Source organism: Nipponia nippon, unplaced genomic scaffold (genome assembly GCF_047370975.1).
Source record: "Nipponia nippon isolate SJK-2023a ecotype South Korea unplaced genomic scaffold, ASM4737097v1 scaffold_2, whole genome shotgun sequence".
NCBI lineage: Eukaryota > Metazoa > Chordata > Aves > Pelecaniformes > Threskiornithidae > Nipponia > Nipponia nippon.
Genome location: NW_028262336.1, coordinates 8175130 through 8200270, shown reverse-complemented (window position 1 = coordinate 8200270; position 25141 = coordinate 8175130). Strand labels below are relative to the sequence as shown.

The following is a 25141-nucleotide window of genomic DNA, read 5'->3' as shown; positions in this document are numbered from 1 at the left end:
CCATCTTCACACCTTCTGTTGGTGGCACCTCTGACACAAGGAAAGGTCATCTTTTCCCTCTGGCCATTTACAGCGATTTGTTGTACTGGGGCTAGGAAATTGCCGCTCAGTGTAGATGAGGGAATCAGGCTTGCAGAGATTTAAATAGACAGGAAGAGCATGTCAAACCTCATAATCTCTGACATGAAAGGGATTTACAGTGCAGGCAAGGAAAGCTGAAGTTACAAGATAGACACAGGCATATGAGCATCTTACTCTTTCTACCTTTTTGCCTACACATGGCAAAAGGATAAAACCAAGACCATGTCCAAGTCCCCTGAGGTGGCTCCCTAGTTACAGGCCTACACCCTCCCATAGTTTGGCTCACAGGTGCCAAACTGAACGAGCCAATGCAGCTGGGAAACGCTGCCCTGTTATCCCCAGCCACCCAGCAACTGGGACACATGGTTCTGTCCAGAGCAAGGCTCAGGGAGAAGCCAGGGTACACTCAGAGAAGTGTAAAGTACTGTTTATTTTGCAACTGTGCCACAATATTACATCACCCCCCTTACTAACAATATTATTTTGCCCCTAAATATCATTCCCTTACATGCTCAATTTTGTGGTTCAGACTCAACAGTGAGCATCTATATCTATGTGTAACTGCACTACAGCTGTGACAGAAGCTCTGCAAATGCTGAAAATGGACAGAAGCCCATCTAATTTTCTCTCATAAATACTCATTGGTTTAATTATATTTTCAGTGACATTTTCATTACTGTAACAATTCCATAAACACATTTTTAAGATTCTTGCCAGGGCTTTTCTTACACTAAGTGCTTGCATGTGTGTATTTTTGTGTATGTTTGTTTTTATAATAAACTTTCCAGTATACTATTCTTTCTGACTGCCTGATGGTCAGGAATGACTGTCCTGCACCGAGTTTTTTCCTCTCCAAGCCTTTTCAGTAACACACAAAATTATATCCGGATTAATTAATTCACTCAGTGCTCATTTTGTCAGCTAGTACCCTACCTTAAGTCAGACCTTTATACACATCACTGTGTAAAATCACAAACTTCAATTTGAAGTCAGAACACATGGTACAGGCCATTTCACAAGCCTGCAGTTATGGATGGATCAGGTACTCTGCACTTTGGTTCACAGACCAGAATATTTCACCCAGAGACCAGTGGGTATGGGGTGAGGCCCACAGATTTTGTCCAGAAAAAAAAGATGTCTGCGAGATGGTATAGTACCAGTCCATAAAATCATGGATGTTACAGGGAAATTACAACTGCTCTGCATTGTCTCTTCCACACAAGAACTATGGGGCATAGTTGTTATTCAAATTGTTTGGGTGGCTCCGATAGTAATCAAGAAAAGTTAAAAGCATTTGGGAAAACCAAAATCTGTTTCAGAAATGCATGCATGATGTGCTAGAAGCTCTCTGGAGAAAACTGATAAAGTTCTCCCAGTCATAACAGTAGAAATGCTTTCTTACACCTTTTTTTACTTAGGGGGATAAGCGGGACTCCAAGTAATAGGTGGTATTACAGAATTAGACTCAAGTCTCTAACAGGTACAAACAGAACTTGACTTTGGAGAAAGAGTTTAAAAATGGCTAATCAGGTAGGAGTACTGTGCACAGCACAGAAAAATGTATGAGAAAATTATGACAGCAAGCTGCAGGAAGATAGCCATATTGCAATAACCATATTTGGGATCAGTTAAAAACAAGAATGGCGAAAAACATCATACTGTCTAATTTACGTCTTGAAAATAGTTGGACAAAAATCATCAGATTCTGATGAGCAAGCATTGAGTCCACAAAAAAAAAAGCTAGCAAGCCCCCTGATCCCCGATGTTCCGCACATTGACAGACTGAGCAGGTAGTCCAGAGAGATATTTGGGAGGTCTCCACAGCAGTTAAAGCCCCCTTGCACACCTGGGCATGTACGAGCACATCTGGCCCACATCTCCACAGTGCTTTTTAAAGAGTTTTTTTTCCCCTCTTTTCCCCCATTTAACCACTATTTCAATCATTTTGGGAAGTTAGTTCAGATTGTACTCCACTGTTGTCCAAAAATAATTCAAACACAATGGAAAAAACAACAAAACCTTTTGAACATTCACTGCAGTCATTGGCAAGGGATCATTCTTAAAAGACCTGAAAGTAGGTCGTGTCATAATAGCAAACGCAACATTTTGTTTGTGTTGTCAGGTAGCACAAGGTATATTTGTGATGCCTGCGAGAGAAAAAATGACAGCAACGACAATGGGGAGGGGAAGAGAGAGGAGAGAGAAAGACAGAGAAAGAACAAGGAAAAAACCCAAATAGATGGATGGACCACTGGAATTACCAGCCTTTTTCCTAACATATATTCCGTTCTCTCTTAACTACAGATTCTAGACTTAGCATTGCTTCCATTTCTATATGTTTGTTTATTCCCCATCTTCCTCTCCCTGTATTTTGTATGAAAAATTCTACTACTCTGGGAAGAATTTTTAAAGAAATTAACTGCCCTTCTAGCCTTTTAAACTATCTAGAACGGTGACTTCCAGTTATGGTCTCCATCATATGGTGATGAGCTAGATTTGTGCTTTGCCCATTGTTGGTCCTGAAAAGGCTACAGCACGCAATGTTCTCCCCTTTGCCTCCCTTTATTCCCTTTGCAGAGGCACCGCCTGGGTGCTCTGGAACAGGGTAAATCTCACAGAACCTGACATGCAGCCCCCTCTGTACGGCCTGTGTGCCTCCCTTAGCCCATGGTGATTCTTCTGAGCCCCTGCAGCATAGAAGAACACTCCCCTACCACCATGGAGAGGAAACAGAACACACATGTGCGGCCCAAATCTCTCTTCTCAATGATTCTTCATTGCTTATTTAACTGTATTTACACTAACTTCATTTGGTAACCATTTTCCTGTGAGTAGGTACCACTGCTCCCTAATAAAATGGCAAAGAATCAGTTATAAGTCAATCAAAAATTGAATTGCAGATACAATTGAAACTTCAAATATACTTCCAAATACCCTAAGTTTGAACACGGATTGAGATGCATATTCCAGAGTCATCTCTAAATTTATGACATAAATAAAGGTGCAACAAGTTTTGGTTTTTTTAAAATTGTTTCCCTCGCTAAGGTTTGATTACCTTGCTACTGAGCAAGCAACAGATAAACCATCTGATAGTTCATTTAAACAAAAAAACTGGCTAACTTACATTGTTCTGCTAAGAGATCCCTACAAGCAGTCACACACATGCACACAATAACTAGGCTGCGGCAGTTTATCATTTACCTTATTCTACAAAATGAGAGAGTATCAGATGAGGTTTCAGAAACAAATGCAGTGATTTTTTTTTTAATTGTTTACTACCTTCTGATACTGATCCTAAATCCCCATTTTACATCTGGATTCCTCAAAATTTGGGTATTAATATCATACATGAAAACCCTAGTTTTGCAGTATCCCACTCATCTACTGAAAGTCTTCACATTCGTTGAGAAGACACAGGACTCATAGACCAAGCCTGCTTTCTTCTCGTATTAAAAACAGCAATGTGCCATCATTAGAATCAAACTTATTATCTAGAAGCGTAGTAATGTTCTCCCATAACATCTATTCTATTAATTTACTAGGGATATTAATCAGCTTTTAGGGGGGGTGGGGTTGAAATTGTTTCAGGAAGAGGAAGTAAACTGAAAGGTAGGGGAGTCATGTAGAAATTGCAACGGTATTTTATTTGCTTCCCACTTTTCTGGGATTTACCTGATTTCTGTGACACAAAGATAATTTTAAGTGGGCCAATGTTTCTGAAATATCTTAAGATATAATTTAGAAAATATCTTTAGCATATATTTTCTTTTTCCAAGCAACATGCAACTCTTCATTAACAGCTCTACCAACAAGGAGCAAGAAAGAAATAGACATGGGAGACAAAACATCAGCAGAAAATAACCATGTAATTTTTGACAAAATTAATGCAAGCTAGTACTAGTAGGAGAAATAATCTGAAACATAAGGATTGAATACAGGGGAAAGCCTGGAAATAGTAATCCTGAATGCTTCAGAAGTGAAAATATATATGGAGTGTGACTGAACAGTTCATGGGAATAACTTAGCCCCTTTTAGTTCAGAATCAATCACTGAACAGACTTCAGCATTGAAAGTTATTTAAGTAACTTTTTATATGAACATATTCCACTTTATGGACTGCACACAAATTTTTCATGGTCACAATGGCCTTAAGTACTTGCTATTCGAAGCATGCGATCAGTCATTTAAAGTGTTTGATACTGATTCTCACACTGTCTGGATAACTCCCAATGCAACACAGGAGTCTTTAAAGTTGGCTGTACAAATGTTCCAATGCAAACAAACACACTAGTTGAGATCCTTCTGCAAATAAAAATTTTATATGATAGCAAACTCTGCTCTTTATTGATCCAAATTGTGACTTTTTGTTTGCCTCTTCCTCTTTGCAATGTCCTTTTACATACTTCTGTTAACATTCCCCCTAAATTTTCTCTTTCAGCTAAACAACCCAAGCTCTCCTACACTTCCTTGTAGGTAGGAAGTCACAGATCTCTGATCATTCTTCTTGCTGTACCCTGAATTCTCTGCTATTAGTGCTCATCTTCTTAGAAGCAGAGTGCCTGAAGCAGGCCCTTGTTATTGTTATTGATGTTAGGGTTTTTTGATAGAATTACTACAGAATCTAAATATTACATAGCAATTCTGACTGGATCAGTTTTACTTGCAGAGAATATATTGGTACTGCACACTGCCTCTCCAAGATTTGCCCTTTTACTAGTTTGTTGGGATTTTTTTTTTAACACTGTGGAGAATATGAATATTTGCATATGTAGGAGGACACCTCTTTGCAGAAATTGTCATGCTCTGTAAGTGTTATGTGAACAAACAAATGTGAACAGAGAGAAGGTGGTACCCCAAATATTCAATGGTAAAAGCCAGAATTGGTCTTTTTTTAGTTGAAAGAAAAGAATTTTCTGTTCCATGAATATCCATAATGTATGCTTTTGTTTTATTCAACCTGTATTTTTAAGAACACATTGAATGGCTATTAGTGAATAGTTGATCAAAAGGAATGCACTGAACCCATTTACCTACTGTGCACATATTAGTCAATGCCAGTTTCATTAGAAGTTGTTGAGTAAAAATTCAAATGCTCAACCTAAAGAATACTAGGGTGTTTGCAGGGTGTTTAATACCTGGGGATAAATTATGAGCCATGAGCCACCTCTCTAATGACTCACTATTAAGCCATTCTGCAGCAGCCCAGTATAGGACAGCTACATATGTATGTGCATACGTAAAAATAAACACACACAGCCCCCAGTGCTAAATCAAATAATTACATGGAAACAATACTCAAAAACTCATATTTGTTCTTATAAAAAAGTCAGATTCTTTCCTCATACATATTATAATTTATTCTCAATTGTCTTTAGGAATGTGGAAAATATTATGCCATGAAATGTTATTTGGAAGCACTCAGAAAGTTAAACGTTTATGTTCAGTAAACGCCCTTGATCCTCCTTCTGTAGCCAGTGTGCGCAGTGCATATATTTTAAAATGACAGGTTTAAATATAACTGCATTCCCATTTTACTTACTAACCAATCTACAGATCATGACTGGTTCCCAACTCTCATTCTTAAGTAAATAAATTAATACATATGCTGGAAATACCTCCACCAGTCAGTCACGCTTCGGATACACTGTTCCCTTTCCCAAAGATCCAAAGTTCAGTCAAACAAGGGGAAAAAAAACAAAAATAAACAAAAAAAACCCCATCTCTTGAGGACCCTCCTATTTCCTGCTTCTCACAAGTCTGGAAAGGACTTCTGTTTTGACTGACAAGAAACATAAATATATTGATGTTAGGGTTTTTTGATAGAATTACTACAGAATCTAAATATTATATAGCAATTCTGACTGGATCAGTTTTACTTGCAGAGAATATATTGGTACTGCACACTGCCTCTCCAAGATTTGCCCTTTTACTAGTTTGTTGGGATTTTTCTTTTAACGTGAGAAGGCCATAATTTTATTAGCAAAGTTTACAAAACATTTAGCAACTTCAGCATCTGGGCTAAGACCCATTGTAGGGACCTTATTTACAAAAAAAAAAAACCACAAACGCACAAGGTGCTCTCTAAAAAGAAAAAAAAATCATCCATCTCTGAAGTATAGCTATCTCTGAATCCTCAAGTTGTCATCTTGGAAAGCTGTGAACTTTAAAAAAAGTTATGACAAAAATAATACGATCAGCAAATTTCTGGAGCGCAATCTGATATTGGCTCTGTCTTGTCTCTCTCTGTAGATTATTCCATAGTCAGAAGCTTTGATCAAGTCCACTTTTTCTCTTGTTCTCATGAACTTCACCCTGAAATTTGCTGTTCCAGCAACATGAAGTTGGCCTACAGAGACATGGTTGGAAAGGCCTGATGGAAACTGGTCCTTACCACTATGAGGCCTTGAACTGAACACCATGAAAAAACAAAATAAAATAACTTTTTGCTAACTGTTACCACAGAGTGGTGATTGCTGTTACTGTACTACTTCACCACCTGCAGTATTGAGGGATGAAAAATTAAAATGTTTTTGCTGGGCAGAGGAAATGAGTTAGAAGGCAAGAATTGGAATAGCAAGTGTAAGACAAAAAAACTGTAACAAAATTTAAAACAACCTTAAGCAAATTGTGCAAAGCCTAAACTCCCTTTAGAAAAAAAAAAAAGCGCACTACCTAGCCTTCAAGTTCCCCACAACTTCATCCCAGTTTCATTTCTTTTGTTTACCGTAATTACAGAAACACTAAAAAATTTCATTTGCTTCAGACAACCTGACTGTAATTTCAAAATATATCCTAATTCTCCAGCATGGAAGTAGTATGACCATGTCTGTATAGTCTTCCAGATGTGCAGCTTATCTTCTGAGATGCAAATATCAGAACAGCTCAGCACATGACTACTCTGTCGTGATTTTTCTTGCTTCCGTAACACTAAGGAAACAAATTAATATGAAAATGTTCTTAAAGAAAAATTATGGAGAAAACCAGCTGATGGTTCCAAATAATTAACAAAGTACATGTGACAATGTCCTCCTCATCCAAAACCACACATCATAAAAGCCTGAAAAAGGCTGCAGTCATGCTATTTCCTCCGCCACCAGAAAAGTACAGAGAATCCTGTGAGAGCGCTATTCCCATTGTTCCTGAATCAGATGGTATAAATAAGTATCTCTGACTTCAGCTGACTATCCAAACCAAAAACTGAACAACGACTTACCTCCAGAATTTCTCTGGAATGGTTAGATAAGGTTTATCAGGCAAAATTGTGATAAACAACAGCACAGACACACAAAGGCACGATAACAAGTTTGTCAGCATTTTACATCAAATTCCTCTTCCCTGAAAGGTTCTCTGTTCAGAGTTACCTCACCTTTGCTGCATAGTAAGAATATGCAGATAGGAGTTGCCAAACAGCAGCTGACTTGCTGAAGCCTACTTCCTTCCATAGTCAACTGTGTACATCTGATAGTTCATTTCTAAAGATCTCTGGGAAGAATTGCTCTAGAATTGTTGCCAAGAAGCCTAATGGAGCTACAGAAAGCTGATCCCATTCATTTAGAAAAACAAAACACACAAAAAAACCCCAACCAAAAATGAACAAATAAAAAGTTTCTTTAAATCACATAAACTTCATCTGTGGACTGTGGGACAAAATGATTTTGGCTTAGCACTTATTCAAATGTTAACAGTAACATACAAACATTGAACTGTTTCAGAAAAAGTAACACTTGGACATTCCATCCAGTCCAACATAAATAGAAATAAATACTTTAAGATATGAAGTGCCTTTGCATTTGGATGGAGCAGAAAGGCTTTCACATAACATGCTATGCTGAGAGTTGAAGCTTCAGTAGTTCCGCCTGCCTTTTCTTGTTGCAACTGCGTGAATGACAGATCCTAGCTACAAGAGTTCTTGTACTTTTGTAAAATAAACAACCCTGAACTGAGCACTCACAGAAATAAACCAATGTCAAGTTCTCTATAATTTTAAAAATTTATAACGCTGAGTTCTGACATGGAAATGGGACTATAAGCAGTTTGATGAACAGTCTAAAAGTATTCTAGTGCAAGAAAGCCACATGGTTAGATTAGTGACTTACAGCATAACTCTACACATCTCCCATAGGAGAACGTAGGGTCCGTACTAGATGCGCCACTCTCCTCCTTCTCTGGCAGAGGCAGCGCACTGCTATTACAAAGACAAGATAGTTCTGGATGCTTCATCCCCCAAACACTAATATAATTGGTCTGCACTAGGAGAAGAATTCTCTGATTCATCACATGCAATATTCTTTTCTTTTGCAAAAGCTTCTCTTAATATCTAGGCCAAAGTGGGATCAGAGATGAGGAAAACAGGAAAATTCTTTCTGCAGGTTGGTTGGTAGGCTGCCACCGAAGTCTCTCCAAGAGACAAACACAAGTGAAAAACAAGCTTCCCATTATAATCTTAAATGCAAAAGGTCTTGGTTAAGTGGTGAACTTACTCTCTTGTCATTGGTTTGTCTAGCATTACTGAAGGCTACCTAAAGCTTTGGATAGAATTTAAAAAAAAAATAGTCAACACCGATCCAACTCCTCCAGTTTTAATATGAGCAGGGGTCACCCTGAGAATGTATCCACCATGCAAAATAAGACAAGTTAGTAAAACCAAAGAAATTATTAGCAACTTCGAAGGGTTGTCTTAACTGAATTTCTCCAGTTAGGAAAAGGCTTTTGTCCAGAATATAATACATAGAAATGATCGTTTCTATGCCAGACAGAAGCTGGACAGAGCACTCAAATGTCTTCTACTAGATGCTACTAGAGAGTGTCCAGATGAGAGCCACCAAGACGGTGAAGCGTTTAGAGGAGAAGCTGTACGAGGACCGGCTGAAGTCGCTTGGTCTGTTCAGCCTGGAGAAGAGGAGACTGAGGGGAGACCTCCTCACAGTCTACAGCTTCCTCACAAGGGGAAGAGGAGGGGCAGGCACTGATCTCTTCTCCCTGGCGACCAATGATAGGACCCGAGGGAACGGCAGGAAGATATGCCAGGGGAGGTTTAGGTTGGACATCAGGAAAAGGGTCTTCACCCAGAGGGTGGTGGAGCACTGGAACAGGCTCCCCTGGGAGGTAGTCATGGCGCCAAGCCTGACAATATTCAAGAAGCATTTGGACAACGTCCTTAGACATATGGTGTGAATTTTGGGGTTGTCCTATGCAGGCACAGGAGTTGGACTCGATGCTCCTTCTGGGTCCCTTCCAACTCAGGACATTCTATGATTCTATGGTAACACGAACTCAGAGGACTTGTTTCCAGAGTTGACTGCTACACTAGAAGAGAGTAATGGAAACATTGAACTATGAACCAAAATCAATAAAAGTAAGACTGATTACAACTTAATACATAATAAAAATAATGGAATTGGTGAAACACTTGCAAACAACATTGAGCTGACAGGCTCTGTTTGCTAAACATTCCATAGGCCATGCTCTGATCTATTACAGCAAAGAAAGAAGACTCAAAAACACAGAAGGACTGAAATGCCACTCCACTGAAATCTGTGATCACAGGCGTGATTGGCAGTGCTCACACTCCTATTTTGCCATGGCACAACTGAGAGCAGAAGCTGGACTGGTTCCTTTACACCATGTTCTCAGGAGTTAGGATAAATAATACTGTGTCTCCCCCAACACTAAAATTTGATGCAATTTGAAGAAAGTGTGGGTTGTTACTACAAGATATGTTTTAGGTGTTCTCTGCAAAGTTTCCACATGTCCATTTCCAGAACAATTTATGCCCGTTTTGAGTTTAAAAAAAAAAGTCAGTCATTAGACATTAAAAATAATTTTGCCAATGACAAAATATGCAATAAAACTACTTTTTCCCCCAGTCATGAAGAAAAAATTGTTATGATGTTTGGGTCAAATTCCTATGGTTTAGTGATTTCCTCATAATACTAGGCAGTTTGAACATTAATGAAGATAAACAATTTAATTCTGTTTCTATATGGTGTTTTTGTGCAGAAGGGGAAAGAACTTATTAATGACGTTAGTAAGGGAGCAAAAAATGTGTATTATTTCAAAACTGATTAATTGTGTAGTTACAAAGTGAGCAATATCTGTGAAATAAGGCATAAGACCTGCGTGGTAGAGACGGATTAGAAAACATGAACATTTTTATTCAAATTCTATTTCACTCCCTTTTTAACTTCAATATCACTGGGCCAAGTATTTCCTTTGATCAGAAATATATTTTCCCAAGGATGCTATATTTCATTTGAAACAGAGCACAAATTATCTTTCTAAAATAAAAAACACAATATAATCTTTTGGCAGAGAGATTTAAAAGAATATATATTACGGCCAAAATGTGTGCCACTTGGCTTCATTAAATAAACTTTCAGGAAACTTATTTAAAAGAAAAATACTCAAAACACACACACAGAATGCATAATACTGCCACCAAGCACATTCTGGTGGAACTGAAGACAAGTCTTATTTAATCCTCAATCATACGTTAAAAGTTAAGACTTCCATGTGTTATCTTGGTTATTTTTCAGAAATGCACAAACACTAGATTTGAATACAGGGACACTTTATCAAGTTTGATCATCCCCTGGGCCAATGCCCCAATCTCTTAAATGCAGATGAACTGAAACCCAGCCAATCTGAACTCTTGTACAATATCACCTGAGTGAAAACTTACTCAACATTTTTGTACAATAACATAGGACCACAGGATAATAAGTGACCTCAGAAGATCTCTAATCAAATCAATTCCCTACTTGAAGGAGGGTCAGCCATGGAATCAGGCCAGACTGCTCAGGGCTTTATCCACTTGGTTCTTGAAAGCTTCCAAGGACGGAGCCTACACAGCCTCACTGGACAACCAGCTCCACTACCTGATTGTTCTTGCAGGGAAAAAGTTTTTCCTTATATCCAGACACAACCTCCATTCTTTCAACTTAGGCCTGTTGTCTGTTGTCCTCCCACTGCTGTGAAGAGCCCAGCTCCACGTTCTTAATAACCTCACCATAGGTACTGGAGGCTGCTCTTTGTTAGGTCTCCCCAAAACCAACTGTCGTCCAGGCTGAACAAGCCTGGTTCCTGCAGCCTCCCCTCAAAGTGCAAGTGCTGCAGCCCCAAAGACGATCTTGGTGGCCCTGAGCTGAACTTGCTCCAGTTCATTGATATCTTTCTTGCTCTGGAGGCTCAACATTGGACACAGTCTTCTAAATATGGTCTAGTAAGTGCTGAGTAGAGGGGGATAATCACTTTCCTCGAGATACTGGCTCTGCTGCTATTATTACAGTCCAAGATACTGTTGTCCTTCTTTGCTGCCACAGCGTACTGGCTCACGTTCAGTTTGCTGTCTATTAAGACTCTCCCACTGTTTTTAGCAGAACTGCTTCCCCAGCCAGTGAGTTCCCAGCCTTCATATGTTCAATTTGGCTTACGCTGTATCATATACCTTCTAGAAAAACAGTGAGTCTTTAAGTTAACACTCCCAAGAGTCACTCTGTTAAAAAAAAAGTAGGTATCTTTTTTCTGTTTTGATATGGTAAGCACCAACATCAGCTAGTGAACCCCAGTGGAAGTTCCAGAGCTGACACACAGATATAGGAATTCAGTAAATACAGAAGATAAATGATGCAATTGTAGGCTGGATTGATTGATCTAATACTAGCAGCTTTGGACTGCATTCCCTTTTCATTGGTGGACACAACAGTAAACAGAATCAGCACAGCCAAGACACACAAAATGGCATTAGTTATGGCTACAGTATGTTCTGCATCAATTCTTTTCAGTTGTTTTTTTGTTGTTTGGTTTTTTTTCTTTTTCCCCCAATTCTGCCTCTATATCAGGTTATGTGCTAAGGAATGAACCTTGTCATACAGGAAGAAACATTGTTTGAGGTAAGCATGTATCTTTTAAATGTGCTCCCTCCACATGCACATTCAGGCCTTGGTGTATGCTTATCTGGAATGCAATATCTGCACTTTCAAAACGTATCCTGATTTTGTATCCTACATTGGATAGGCATACAGGTTTTGTAGCCAGACCATCTGATTGGCCCTAATCTATGGATGCAAATCTGAAAGGCAATATCAGATAGATTCTCAGTATCATGCAAAGAAAACAAATTTAATTGAACTGGCACTTTGAAAACTGTTCGTTCTCTCCCCTTACTCTCCCCTCTAGGTTTGTGAAGCTTTACTGAAAAAAAACAAAAAAACCCAAAAAAACCCAAACAACAATGCTCTATAAAAACTGCAACACTGTCACATTTCATTCTTTAAAAGGCAAAATTGCTGGAAAGACTTTGGATAAAAATTACAATGATGGGAAGCATGACAGAAGACAATGTTGCCTGAAACCATAGGTTAATAAAATATACTACTGGTCAAATGGAGAAATTGTTCGTGTCTTTGGTCCTACAGTCAAATAAGATAAAAAGAAGAATATGTTTACATGAGGGTTGTGAAGGTTAACAGAAATTTACCTGTAGGCTGCTCAGAACATTTTTCTATCAACAAATGTTGCAAAAAAACTCTGAAATCTCTTCCTCTTTCTTTAATTATGGCATTTTAAAAATTATAGCTGAAATTTGGAAGAATTAACTTTTACCTCATAAGGCTATTACCACCTGTATTACCCGGCTTTACATTAGGAGGTCTCCCTCTAATTCTGTCTGGTTTGTGTTTAAAAAGCATTGACACCTTGAGCTTGATAGCTAATCTCCTGCCATCACCATGCTATCTAACTCTTTGGGGACCCTCCTCCTCTGATAATACAGCTGAACAGCAAGTAGCCACCTACCTGAGCTGTTGCTGTGATGCTACATAAATCGTCATTTATTTGCAAAGGTTCAACCTCCCAGTCTATTCAGGGTGAGCCTTTCTGCATCCACCACCAACACATTCAGCCACATTATTTTAGCTCAGTTCATTCAGGGCCAACTGGGATTAATCACTTAATTCCTTTATGGAACAAATGTAGGAATTTTGGCTTATCTCCTTTTAAGAGACCTAGAGTGAAATGCCTGTCATTTGTACAGCTATAGTTTTAACCTGTGTTTTAAGGATGATGCCACATCTGTTATTAATTGTTCTTTGCCATATACTTTGTATGCTGGAACAAATTTAATTTAACAGAAGACTCATGAAGAGCAAATGTGCATGGTTCCCAAAAGTGTAGTAAAATGATCTATCCAAGTCTAAGGTACTTTCATGAAGTTGATTCCATTACTAACAGTCCTATTCTGCACTAGAGGTGTAGCCCTACCATCAAGTAAAGCAAATACCCGATACGGATTTTGGAAAGCACAGGCTGAAAGCACAGGCTGCCTCAAACAATTCTTGTAAGCTCATGGCAAACCAATCTGGACATTTTGGGTCAAGAATGCAGCAAGAGGGCTAGAGCACTGAAGTGTCCCTTGAAAGATAACTTTATTTTTAAAAGGCAGATGGAAACTGAAAGATTGGACATCGCTCCTAGCCATAGGAACATGACAACCCTTCCTGCCACATGTCCACGTTGAATTTACTGTCCAGCCTGGCAGTGTGCCCTGAAATCCGGTCAATCATGTGACGACCTAAATAAAATTTCCCATGTATATTTTGGTGAAGTTTTAATCTACTAAAAATCTCATTAGGGAAGATAAGCAATGCAGTAACTAGAAAATCACAGGTCTGTGCCTAATGTTCTAGTCTTATCAGGTAATCTTCCATATAATTGCATCATGGTGGTGCTTTAATAATCATTAATATAGGTCTAATACTTGTTATCTATTTTATGTGTTGGTAGGTTTATTTAACACTTGTAAAGTGATTTAAGATTTCCCGAAGGAAAAAAACTAAAAAAAATCTTCTTTAATTCTTCTCTTCTAGAAGTATAAAAAGGTAAGGCTACCCTTGAGTCTGCATTATAGTAGGACACATGATCAGTGCGCACAACCAACGGAAGATGGAGGAGTTACACTGAGCTGGCTTGAATATTGACTCACTTCTGAGAAGGGAAGTGGCACTTAGCACCTGAAGTTTAGGGTCAAGAGCTTAAAAAAAAAAAAAAAATTCAACATACAGCTAGTCCTCTACATTTAAACTTTTGTTCCCAAGGAAAAAAGAGCTTGGTCTTTAGAAGGTACTGAGTTTATAGAAGTATCCACTGATTTTAGAAGGGACCTACAGAAAGCTCAGCAATTTTGAGATAGTAAGAACAGTTTAATCATCAGATAAGGACATGGGTACCTATTTACTCTCATTTCTGAAAATCTTGACCTAGATTTCTCTAAGTACAAAACCATCCGATTGTTTATATGTTAGCTGAGTAGAATTCCAGTTTATGTACACCATTTAATCAATTGAACCATTACAAGGTGCCATACGTGAACTAATTACATAAACTTATTGCAGTAACTTGTACCCTTGCTTTCCCTATTCCCATGTTACCATTACTTCGTGTAGCCTTCCTAAATGCACACCGTAATCCTTTTAGAGCAGAAAATTATTTCTTAATGAGAACTGTAAAAATACATTGAGTGCTGCAGAAATAACAAAATAACATGACTTTTGTTTCCCCAATTACTTGCAATAATGTAGAAGTTGCCCTATCCAACAGCAACCTGATGCCTGTAAGAAATATTAGCAATTTAACCAGTCCTTTTCAGCTTGACAGTTCTAAATCTCACAGGGGCTACATCACCAAGGTTATGCAGCTGCTTCTGCCACATAACACTGACATCCAAGTTGATGGGTACTTGATTTGTAAGCCTTTTTCTAAAAAGACAAAAACAAATAAAGTTGCATGCAACTGAATATGTTCTGATCAACTCACTCTGTACTACTTTAAAAAAAACACAAACAAATGCTCATTATAATCAAGAGAAAAGGCAAAGAAAGACAAGGAAGTGACTCTGAGTCCATCTTCAGACTTAATTTGCATTCCCAACATAAGTATCTTAGGACTTTAGACCTGTTTACACTGATCATAGCATATATATTCAGATCTCAAAATACAGACACAAGAGTCTAACACTGAGAGCGAATTCAGGATATTGACGGAAGTTCCCAAGTTCTATAAGCATCTTACACCCCCTTATCCAGTGACCAGTTTGGCCCTTTAGTGCAAGAAGCAGTATATATCACATCTCATCTCCATCACCTTCATTACAAACTTGCTTATCTCAACTCTGTAAACTCAGGTTCTCATTCATTTTTCTGCCTGGTCCTCCCCGGATTTTAAATCAGGATGCGCCTCTAGCCTTCCCCTTCATTTCACACCACTGTCCTCCCCTTCCTGTTCTGTCTTTCCGGCTTTCTCCACTCACTAATGTTCCAATATGACACAGGTTTTACTTGTGTATTATGGTAAATAATATAGGCCCAGATGCCTCATGCAGAGACATGTGCAAATGCAGAATTAGTGTATTCCAGATGGAATACTGGCCGTTTCACCTGCAGGAGCTAGTGTCTGGATGCTGTGCCATCCACTCTTCTGTGCCCTGAAAGCAATGAATGAGTTAAAATGAACAATGAATAATTTTACACAGAAACCACCAGGAATGCGTATTCCTACTGGTTTGTCTTTTTGGCTACATTTGCCTTTTGAGAATACCAGTTGGGAAAATTGTTTAGAACTCAGACACAGGGAACAATAAAGCTGCTCTTAACTAAACAGCCAGGAAGTCAGTGTGTAGATGGAACATGTTACAGCTGCATCACAGAAAAGCTGGGTAGCTCAGCACAACAGAAACTTAGGAGGATTCCGGAGCTGAGATCTAGTAGACATTTAGAATATAAAGGAAGTTCAATCCCTGAGTAAACAGACAACTTCAAGGATCAAGGGGCTGCTTCTTCATAGCTGTTCCTTCTTAGAAAGGGAAACATCAGCCTTTCTGATAACTACTTTGCATTATTATCTCACTGCTGTAAAAATCCTTCCAAAAGACAAAGTGAGACCTAGTAGCATTATAACTGTAACTGGAATAATTCAGAGATTCAGATTCAGAGAAACAAATAGAGTAGAAAAATCTTTAGTTAACTAAATATTTGAAGAAAAAACAACAACAAATAAAACCAACACTATTTCTCCTGTAAATGCCATCCAGCTTGTTTTTTCTCCCTCTTTCTGTCCCCAAAGAGCAAAAACCTTTCTACAATGCCTTCTGAAGGCTGTCTCCCTGCTGTCCTCACTGCCCACCTACCGTAGGGAGCAGCTCCTCCCACCTGCACATAAAAGCCAAGTGCATGCTACCAGCAGTAGATCAGAGCACTTTCTCAGTCCTCCACTGTTTTGAGCCAGTGATCTTCTCTCCCTGGATCTTGTATACTCAAGGTAAGATTACTGCTACTTCAGGTTTCTGTTCTAACCAGCTATTGTGAGGAAGTCTTAATGCGAACTCTAGCGCTGCCTTGCTGGGTGGTGCTGGCTTTACCCCCCCCTCCCCTTTTTTTTTCCCAGATGTAGTGTCATCTGACATTTAAGTTAGTAACAGTCTGTTGTTTTAGCAATGAAATAAAAACAGATCTTGCTGGGAAACCCTGTGTGGCTGGGAAAAAGTCTGCTCTCCCTTTGTGATTGATTTTGACGAGATTAGTATACCTAGACCAATTCTAACAAATTATTATCCCTCTTAGTGTCTCTCTCAGTCCAGTCGGTTATCAAAAACACTACACTCTAAAGCTTCCTTAAATTTTGTTTGAGGAAAAAAAAAAAAAAAGCTTGGTGCTAATTTAAGGAAGGCACTGGTTTTTATTACTGTTATTATTTACTAGCCAGATTGAGCCAGTCTTGGGATTGAAGTGCATCTTCACAGGTTTCACTGCCTTCAAAAAAAGTGTGATGGCACTTAAGCCCTGACAGAAGCACAGTAATAAGGCTGATGGAACCCACTATCTGGTACCAAATATGCTTAAAGTACACATTTCACAAGCAAAGTTCTGTTTCTTGGAGCAACAGACCTTGTGTCTCTATGAAATTCCTAGATCAGCTTGAATTATATTTCATCTACAGTTTGCCTACATAGGCATTTCTAATGGTAGAGGAAGGAATAGTTAAGTGCCTTAGAGACAGCTACTGAACAGTTGAAACATTAAAAAGTGGTTTCAAAACAATATTTGCCCTCCCCTCTATTCATCTATCCACCCTTACAGAGATGAATCTATTAGTGACTAGTACCAGTTTCTCATGTTGTGTGAGTCAGTGCACTTCTAACACAGTCACCTGTTTAAAGAAATTCCATCATAGAAATCCTAATCCTAGAATGCCTCTCTCCAGTGCTCAGAGAGGAGGGAAAGCATAAACTCCCAAAAGCAAGCAGTGAATGCTGTCTGTAAATTGTTTGTACTCTATGTAACACACTCTGCAGTTAAAGACTGATACTTTCTTCTTGATAGCCAAACAATTCTCTTTCTAAATTAACTCTTTTTTGTTCTTACCCCAAATAAAAAGTCTTTTCTAAAAAATAATTATGTCCACAGGTAGCTGTACTCGCATTACTGCAACATTTTAAGCTATAGGACTGTATAACAACAGCAGAACTCTGCTCGAAGTGCCCTTTTCTGCATACTGTATTTGAGACTTTTTCTATATTTTATATGTTATCTATTGTAACTAATGGGGAAAAGAAAACACTGCCTTCAGCTATTTGCCTGGAAGATTACATAAGTATCTTAAAAAAAAAAACCAAACAAACAACCAAACAAAAACTCCAAAACCAAATAAATGGAACTATTCAAAAACAAAGTACAGTACTTTCTATATCAGGTTTACAGTAAAACTAATTTTGCATCCAGGTAATCCATATAAATTGCCCATAGAAGACAGGAATAGAGCCCAATGGTTTTCCTCATAACTGGCATTCTATCTCTGAGCTACAAAATTTTATTCCTTAGTTAACATCTGATTTTTATAGCAAACCTCCCTTCCCTCTCCAAAAACACCCCTCTTGTAATACACAGATATGTGATTTTAAGTGTAATGCATACAGAATTTAGGTCTACAATCTGGCAGTAAAGTCTTATTGTGCACACAGAATTTTACTCTAACAGATAAATCAAAATTTCTAACAGAGCAATTTTCAAGGAGAAAAAAAAAACATTAAAAAATGCATTTGTCACAGGAAATGTGTCTATAGCAAAATACCTTTTATTAAAGCCTGCTGTGAAATTTAATGTTTTGGCATTTGAAAAATGGATTGCAGGACATATTAAGAAAACTCTATTCAAAGGAATGCATCTAATTTAGATCAGAATCTCCTCTGAGCAATTTCTCTCTTAGGCTGAGTAGATAATTCAGCTTAGCATCACTTTGCAGCAGGGGACGAAGGGAAACTTCACCCAGCAGGTCTCCAAGAGAATTTAGATGTCTAGGAATGCACTTATTGACTTCTGTGCTGATCTGAAACTCCTTTTTATAAGATCAAAGCATACTGAGATTAAGATAAAAATGATGTAATTTTAAAATAGTGCTACAACCACAATAAAAGTGAATCAGTGGGAGAACAAGGAATTCAGATTTTTTGAGTAATGACCATAACATTTTAAAATAACAAAATAAAGGTAAAGAGACTATATTAATTTTTCAGCCACAGACCAGTTAAGTGTTAAGCAGGCATGCTCAGGCATTTCTCCTGGCGGTTGTGCTTACGTTTTTTAGGTGTTCGTTTAGGGCACTAATGCCTACTTCAGCCACTGTCAAAAGTATTAGACTAGATACCTAGAAACACAGGATAAACATGTCACTGTCTCCTTATCTATGCACAGGCCTGCCACTACCACTGCTTGTGAGACATTCTGATCCTCATGAGTTTATTTTCACCCACCTCTCTGTGAGGCAGAGATATGTTTTCCTCTGGCCATGCTGATACTAAATACATGGACTGTTTTGCTTATGGTCACAGTGAAAATTCATGGTAAAGAGTCAGATTTAGCTCTTCTCCGTTCCAGTCCAGCACTTTAATCCCATGCTTCATTTTGTATTCAGCCTTATAAAGTCCACCCCTTTGCAGCTGATCTGTCTTTTGCACGACTCTTGAGGGCTGAACAGCAGGGAGAATTCCAGTGACAAATCTTGAGAGAGGTAATTTACTCCTAACACTTTCAAACTTCCAGTGAAACCCTTTACAAACCCCTTAACAGGATTTACAAATCATTCTTGGAGGCGGTAAATAAATACATAACTAAATGACCACCTCTTTCTTACCCTCTGTGGTTAAAGGAGACCAACCCACAGAATGAGCAAGCAGAGATCCACTGCCATGGACCAGAAATGACGGGCAACATCTGACTATAAGAATTCAGTCTTGGTAACTCAGTAGCAGTAAAGAGCTCAGAGAAGCACATGATGCTTAAGCAAAATTATTCACATGGATCTTGTATGGCACATAGAATATATTCTTCCTTTCTTTTCTACATTCACTATCATGTGCCACCTCTGTAAACGTAGAGGATATAATTTCATACCCCCCCAAAAAAACCCCAAAGAACACCAGCTTTGCAGTATACCTTTAGTTTTTAAACCTAAAGCTAATTTATGAGGGTACAGAATCCTCATTGCTCCTGTGGCCTTGCAAATACTGCATTTTCAAAACAACAACAACAAAAAAAATTAACACATTCCAATGCTCAATTTCTAGATTAATTGCCCTAGCAATGGAGGCATTGTCTCTTATTCTTTTAAACTGAAAATTACCACGAAGCATGCATTGCTTACAGATAAAATACTGAATGTGTGAGAGGTAATTGGAGGACTAGTAGGAGTGATAAAGACCAGAAAAAGAAACATTAATGGTCATGTCACTATCTGCCATAGAAGGCAGGACAATTTTCATACATCCATGAGCACATCTACAAGGCAGAATTTTCTGCACACTTATTCTATGCCTTGCTATACATCTCAGGGAAGGAAAGATTAAGTTTTATCCCTGAAGCTTAACTATATCCTTATATTTTCCCTTACTTTTTTGGCCTTGCAATTATTCTAAGCTGTGGGTTCTTTCCTTCTACAGGGAGATAATTTTTTATTTTCAGTAGTGTCATATTTCTAAAAGAGCAATAGTTCAATGGAGTTATTGTAGTGAGGAACAAGAAAAGACAAAAACATTAGAGGTGGCTTGTTCTGTCTGATCAAAACCAGCAAATATCTGTACTTAACTGTACAAAAGTTTCTTACTTTTGCCACCTACACTTTCTAGAGTTTTGTGTGATGTTGCTTTTTTGTGACTTTCCCTCCAGAAAGTGAGATCTATTCTTTGTGCTAACAGAATTCTTCTTCAGCAAAAGTTGTGGAGCTCTGCGTGTTTAAAAAGATAATGATGAGTCCTGGTTCTGAAGCCTTTTGTGGGTCTTGTGCAATAACTGTGCCTATTCTCTGTACACATCAGTAAACAATTGTGCTTGGTCTCCCTGTACTCCTGAAATGTTGGATGTGTTTCTGTAATTGTCTTGATGTGTAATGAATTTAATGTCTCATAATTGCACTGCAGGGGATTAATACCACTATGCAGTCTAGAGACATCTTTTGATGATTAAAACTTCTTCGTGCAAGTCCATATTTTATAGCAAAAGCAAGACGAATGTAAGTCTGTTGCTTCTTGAATGGCAGGTGAAGTTGTTGAGGGGTGACATGTAATGGATCTTTTTCAAAAGGGAGTGAGAATAGGTGCCCTCTCTTGGCTAGAAAAAAAATACATAAAGCAGCCCTATGAGAGTATTTATCAGTTCCCTCTGCTGGCTACAAAGCCCACAGCCAGATGAGCAGCTGTGTTTGCGGAGGCGAAGGTCTTAAGTTCTATTCCCAGTGCTGTGTGTATGCGGTAAACTGATGACTGTGGTGTCTGTGCACGTATGTGGACATCATTCTTTATAGGGTCTCATCAACAACTACACTGAGTTCAACATGAGGGCACTCAAAAATAATATGGAGTTCCTGGGAGGTAAGAAACTTTCCACTTAGGATTTGGGAAGCATGCTAGCAGCTATGCCATTCATAATACTCTGCAGCTAGAGCATCCTTCTGTTATGCATCATATGCACACCTTGCATTTTCCACCTTTTCAAGAAAAGTGGGGGTGTGGGTGTGGTGTGTGGGTGTGTGTTCGTTACACTCAGTTTAGAGACATCTGGCCAGTTATCACAAATATTCTTGGCAATCCCAAATTGTAACACTTCAGAACGTCAGCTTCTGAGAACTCCACATTTGAAAAAAAGAACTAAATGGTACCAACAAGAACATTCCAACCTAAAAAAAACAAACAACCACAAAACAAAACAGAAAAAGAACCTAACTAGTTCTTTTCCATTCTTGTAGGGAAAGGCCTATATAATCTGGTTATGCAACTGGAGAAACAGGTCATACAATTTATGCAGTCACTCTGAAATAAAGTTGAGATGAAAAAAAAAAAAAATACTGATACTTAAGAAAGAGTTTCTGTTTCAAATAAATATCCGTAGCACTAAAAATCACGAACTCCTGGGTCAGGTATGCCAGTTCACTTCAGCTCCTAGGATATATAGGCTAGCAGCATATAGGATACGCATAACCTGTCCTATTAAAGGGAGAATGAGTCAAAACTAACAGCTTGACATACTAGATATCAAAGGTATATTAAAAGCCAGATTTTTGAAACATCTGCAGCATATGTTTCCTGCTAACTAAAAAAGCAGCCACTCTTTCCAGACCAACATACTGCTGCATTCTTCTCTCTGAAAGGAAAGTAAGAAGTGGACAGTAGCACACTGTAGACTTCCATAGGGAACTTCAGGCAAAGCATTCGACCCTTTTTGCAATTGAAAATTCCAAAAAGGAAAACAAGTTTCTAACAAAAAACAGCATTATCAGGTAAAGCAACAACACATATATATAATACACTACAGTCCCTAAAATGGAGATGCTTACATTGCCTCTTGTTTACTCGACATAATTTTCAAAGGGACAGAATGGAAGATGGCACAGCCCCAGGGACACTCAAACCAAATACAATCAACTTACCACTGAAGAAATCTAGCAGTGAAGTCTGCTTATGCCAGCACACGACTTACCTCTGTTCTGCCCTTCCATTCTTCCCACCATGTGTGGAGCTCCAGTGAATCCAGAGTATCAGAACAAGGGTCTTTTATGTGGCTGAGAGACCAGAATTTCTCTTTCAGCTTGCCTTTAAAAAAAAAAAAAAGAAAAAATAAAAGAAAGCGTTCAGATAGTTCCCAGTATTTCTTTGTAAATGAATTAGGTGATCTTAGTCCAACTCTCCGTTGATGGACATTAATATAAAACACACAACTGGGACCCTTGTTGGCAAATCTCAGCAAAAAGTCAAGAGGTAGTTACTTTAGGTCAAAGTTGAGCAATAAAAGCAGGCTTGTGAGGAAAGTTTATGTTGCCAGCATCGATATAGCTGTCACCTGCACTATAGATAAAAAGCAGATAAGTGAAGAGGAATTATGCAAGTACATTCCACAAGCACTAGCATTCACACAAAACGTATTTTAGAAAATGAAGGAAAAAAGACAACGCTCAGTACTTATTTCCTTTCAGTCAGTGGCTTGAATTGATTTTACCATAGTAGCACATCACATTGTTTGCTGCAGAAAAATGCAAAGCTTAGGCCTTTAGGACTAAGTCTCTTGTGCTTTACCGGTTCCAAAAATGTCAGTGCTTGTCAAAGTGTTTTTGAAATAAAACCAAAACCATGTAATAAAATGAACTTTCCAAGACAATGCTGGCCAAAACTGATTCTTAGATTTCTTTTCAGTAATAAACTGCCTCTGTGGTTGCTGAGCTGATAGGGAGGAGGACTTAAAGGTCCAAAGCCAAGTTCTGGTTAACTCAAAGAGGGTAAAAAAAGATCTCTCAAACAGAGCACAAGCCCTCCAATGAATGGAAAGATTTTTGCTGAGGGTGGGCAGACCTTAGCGAAATCCAGCTGTGCTTTCAAAAGCAGCTGTAATCATTATTAGGCTCCACTTGAATGTATTCCGAGACTGGAATACTTGTTGTGGGTACAATTTGTGATGTGCTGCTGTAGATTACTGGACAAGACTCGGTACTTGTATAATGCAGAATTCACAGGCTAAATGTCAGTTCACAAGAGCTACCCTGCCTATTTTAATTCCCTACATGAATTAACAAGACAACAACTGGAAGGATTCTGTCCCATCCTATCCCAGCCTTCCGGATGAATAGCTTCAAAAATATGCTCCAGAGAAGGATGGAGCTGTTCATGATGAACTGAGTTCCTACTGTGCATGCAAGTCGCGTGCAAGTCTGGGCAATGAGATCTCCGAACAGTTTTGCTGTATGTGCATGCAGGTGCAGACACAGCAGCAGTTTCTGTCTTCCACAGAAGGAAGTGTTGTAGTAGTTAGATGTTCTGTGCCTGTTACAGGAATTCCCACTCTCCTCCAGTCCCAACCAGCATAGCTCAGTTTATGAGGTCTATGCAGCGCAGTCCAAGCTGCCATTGCAAGGGTGTTTCTTAGTTCTTATGCTCAGGAATTCCTACAGACTATTATTATCTTTTGAAGATCTGGGCATAACTTATTACATCAGGAAACATGTACATCATTTTAGGATTGTTCCCTAAGCTGGCATTACTAGCCTTGGCTAAAAACATTGTTCATACTATCCTGGAAATAAAGAAAACTGTATGTTTAACATCCGAGCCTGATACTTGATTAAAGATTCATTTGCAACAGTAAATTTTTTATTTTTGTACTGCTATAAAATTATCAAATGGCTTTTAAGTTGTAGTTTAAAGGAAATCTGCTCATTTCAGCTGTCTTTTGTAATGTCACCTTCGCTGGATTTCATTTTTAGATTGCTCTTAAGCAACTGGTTACAGATACTCAGTATCTAAAATCGAAGCTACCAATTAGTTTTGGCGTGTGATTCTTATGCTATATCTCTGGTCCACAGTCAGGGCAAGAGAGCTCATAGATTCAAATTTCAAGCACAAAAATTGCCTTTCACTGAGTTCAGAATTCACTTGCAATTAATATTTTATATTATTCTTTTGAAACACCCTATTTTCAACATCACATCTGTCACTTGTATGCTGAATGCTCTCAAGAACTCAATACAAAAGGTCCATGAAACACAAGCAAAACAAATTCAATTTGTGACTGCTCAGAGACATTTTCTATCCTACACATGCTTTCAACTTTGTACTAACTGTTCATCTCATGAAAACAAGTATTTCAAAAATAAGAGAACAGAAAACTATTATATTTTCAGCACTCCATTCATCAAGCATATTTTGAGAGCTGGAATTTTAGCTTGATGGGCACTCACAACATACAGCCTTATCCTTCAAAATAATGACCGCATCCATGAGACTGAGAGCTGCTTCCTCACCTCCCACCAAACCTGAAGCTATTTATCAAACATATATGAAATTATACATGTTCCTTTTCCACGTTAAGTAAAGGTGGCCCGTCCACCTAGGCAATGGCCGGTAATTAAATGTCATTGATGGAAAAATCTGGATGCGACATGTCACGGAAGAGGTCACTTGGCACTCCCCGGGGGCACTCAGCTCCAGAGACCTCAGCTCAGGACACAGCAACCCTTCCTGCCTTCTCCCCCTCCGCCACCAAAGAGGATGAGGAGAAATATTTTGGCTTGCTCAACTTCTTATACCTCTTTGAAACTTCAGGAAAACGTGAAACGTACCTGACACCTGAAAGCTGTGAGACAGCGGGGGTTTGTGTCAGCGGATTCAGTTTAGTGACACTGAGTTGTAATGATGCTGTATTCCACTTCAAAAAACAAACAACAAAACCCAAACCAACAAAACCCTCACTTGTGTTTAAAACACTGGTGACAGAAGCAGCCGTTAAGCCCCTGCGTCGAACAAAGCCTGCACCGAGTTCAACCGCCGAAGAGGCCGCCCCGCGCCCCCTCAGCCGCGGGGCACCCTCAGGGCTCCGCCCCGCTCGGCGGCCGTTACCCGCCAGTAACGGTCAGGGCGCGAGCCCGCGCCGCCGTCGCCACAGCCCTGAAGGAAGGCGCCATTTCCCGGCCGTGCGGTGACAGCCCTCGCCGGGCTGCGGACAGGCCCGGGGCCAGCCCGGGCCACAGGGCAGCC

At 39.0% G+C, this 25141-nt stretch overlaps 1 protein-coding gene and 1 long non-coding RNA gene across 3 annotated transcripts in view; one reads left to right on the top strand and one right to left on the bottom strand.

The window, feature by feature from the left end:
* LOC148055641 (uncharacterized) overlaps nucleotides 1-25141 on the bottom strand; it is a 228534-nt gene that overhangs the window by 175685 nt on the left and 27708 nt on the right. Inside the window, exon 2 of the long non-coding RNA XR_015704935.1 lies at nucleotides 22098-22210. This is a non-coding gene — a long non-coding RNA (uncharacterized LOC148055641). The remainder of the gene's footprint in view (nucleotides 1-22097; nucleotides 22211-25141) is intronic.
* COL8A1 (collagen type VIII alpha 1 chain) overlaps nucleotides 16264-25141 on the top strand; it is a 93701-nt gene continuing 84823 nt past the window's right edge. The window contains exon 1 of one of the 2 annotated variants that reach the window (XM_087758328.1): nucleotides 16264-16392. The gene's annotated coding sequence lies outside the window, so the exon portion shown is untranslated. The remainder of the gene's footprint in view (nucleotides 16393-25141) is intronic. The other variant, XM_009466694.2, reaches the window with a different exon arrangement.